At 50.6% G+C, this 2,500-nt stretch overlaps 1 non-coding gene across 1 annotated transcript; it reads left to right on the top strand.

Annotated features, from left to right (window-relative positions):
- The first annotated feature begins 1,454 nt into the window (after positions 1-1,454).
- On the top strand, positions 1,455-1,609 carry LOC138189290 (5.8S ribosomal RNA). The gene has a single exon (XR_011175984.1). It is a non-coding gene; the product is annotated as a 5.8S ribosomal RNA (ribosomal RNA).
- The last annotated feature ends 891 nt before the right edge of the window (positions 1,610-2,500 follow it).

The raw sequence follows: 2,500 nt of genomic DNA, 5'->3' as shown, positions 1-2,500 counted from the left end.
TGTCGGAGAGATCGTGCTCTTCGCCTATTCTCTTCTATGTTTCGTAGTCTGTGTTGCGTTTGCTCTCCTCCTAGCAACGGGACATATCGAAGACTCCTCTTTGGGATCGAACGAAGCTCAACGAGTCGACGAGAGCGAAAGAACGTGTAGCGAGTCGCGCAGAGCGAAAGGATACCGATATCGTCTTCGAAGATTCTCTTCGAAGATCCATGGATACCTTCTGCGTCGACTTCCTCTCGTCTCTTTCTTCAAAACTCTCGCGCGTTCTCGAAACGTGCTTCCTACCCATAGGGCGTGTGCTCTTCGTATGTCGTTTTGTTCGAAATAACGAAACCACTTGTAACATATACTCGTGGATCGGGTAACCTAGAACGAAGACGCATTGCGTGGATGTTTGGCCCGCTATGCGACGATGACGATTCGTAACTAGTCTAGCCGAAGTTCGTTCAGAGGGGACCGGCCGTGTCTCTATCCTCGTTGTCGTGAGTCGGACACCCGTGCCGTCGCTAGAGTTTTTCAAACTCTGCTTCTGGATGTTGGGACGAAAGACCGCGCGAGGACGATGGCTGCGAGTCCCATCGAATTTTTATTTTGTACGCTACCTGAACGAGACTAAAGCTTTACATCTAGTTTGTCGTCTATCGTCGCATATATCCCGTTCGGAGGGGACCGGCCGTGTCTCTATCCTCGTTGTCGTGAGTCGGACACCCGTGCCGTCGCTAGAGTTTTTCAAACTCTGCTTCTGGATGTTGGGACGAAAGACCGCGCGAGGACGATGGCTATGGCTGCGAGTCCCATCGAATTTTTGTTTTACAAACACCCACCTGAACGGAGATGTGTTCTCTCTTTCGTCGATTTTTCACGCTTTCAGTCGTCGCGTGGTCGCCATCCGTTCGGAGGGGATCGCCGGCTTCGAAGCCTCGATGTCGTGAGTCGGACACCCGTACCGTCGCTAGAGTTTTTCAAACTCTGCTTCTGGATATTGGGAAGAAAGACCGCTCGAGGCGGACGGCCGCGCGAGTCCCATCGAATCTTTACATCGCCCGAACGATGGAGATGCACGCGCGCTGTTTCTTGAATAAATTTGACGAGGGAGTGGAATTACGCATTACATACATAACATGGGCTAGCCACCGTGCTTACTCGTTCGCGAGATCGTGTGCTGTACAGAGGATTCAGAATCGGGTGTGTATATCCCCGTCGTTTCCTGACGAACGGAGCTTCGATCTCGATGGTTGTTATATATCATAATGTACTTTACGCCCGGCCGACGGACGCGCGAATCTTCGCGCGTTCGTCGGTTTTTTTTTTCGAACATTTTCGTGTCGTCAATCCTATGGCGACTTCTGCGCGTCCGATTCCCGTTGGTCGAACGTGTCGGAACTCGGCTTCGCTCGAACCGACGAGAATTAAGAGTACAAAGAGTATAAAAATGTTGTAAATATATAAAAGATTACCCTGAACGGTGGATCACTTGGCTCGTGGGTCGATGAAGAACGCAGCTAATTGCGCGTCAACGTGTGAACTGCAGGACACATGAACATCGACATTTCGAACGCACATTGCGGTCCACGGATACAATTCCTGGACCACGCCTGGCTGAGGGTTGCTCACGTAAACCTAAGACTGCTTGCGTTGCGTATCGTTACTCTCTATCTGTCTCTCTCTGTCCCTTCTTGCCTTAACCACCCGCCGTCGTTCTTCTTAAAATAAAAGAGAACGTTTCAGAGTCGGAGAAAGGGGAAAGCGCACGAAGAAGGATACGAATAAGAGCGGACGAGAGGACGTACGCGACGTACGAGCGATTGTTGGACGCTCGTCGGCGTTCGTCGCGGTCGTGCCGAGACCGTGCAACTCGTACGCATGCTCGATATATAAATCTATCGTGTTCACGAGAGACTACGAAACACTACCTCTGTCTCTCTCTGTCCCTTCTTGCCTCGACAACAACCCGCCGTCGTTCTTCTTAAAAATATAATAAGAGAACGTTTCAGAGTCGGACGACGAGAGGAAGAAGAATGGGATACGAATAAGAGCGGAGAGAACCGTCACGGACTTGCGTGAGTGCACGCGGCGTCGTGAGTCGTCCTTTCGGACGACCGCCCGCTTATGCACCGCTTCGTGTATAGGTTATCGAATATACTCGTAGTTCTCCTCGTGACCGATTTTTTTTTCATATCAGGCGATATATGCTACGTTTGCCGGTGTTCGACGCACGAAGTCCGCGCCCCCGACGTCGTCTTAAACGAATATTATATATTTTGGCGAGACTGAGAGAGAAAGCATATATGGGAACTCGGTCGAGAGAGGAGAGAAGAGAGAACCAAAAACTCGGTGGCGTGCGAAACTTTGTCATAAAAGTCTCTACCGTCTTCGTCTTAAGACGTTTTACTCGTACAGCCCCAGGGATCGAATAATAATATGCCCACTCCGTCTCTTCGCGAGAGCGATCGACTACAACGAGGACCGTCGCATCGATGGGTCGTCGTTGCGTATTACA

The sequence above is a fragment of the Bombus flavifrons genome, unplaced genomic scaffold (assembly GCF_040668555.2).
Source record: "Bombus flavifrons isolate JBK064 unplaced genomic scaffold, iyBomFlav1_principal scaffold0024, whole genome shotgun sequence".
NCBI classification, from domain to species: domain Eukaryota; kingdom Metazoa; phylum Arthropoda; class Insecta; order Hymenoptera; family Apidae; genus Bombus; species Bombus flavifrons.
This window is presented reverse-complemented; position numbering and strand designations above follow the sequence as displayed.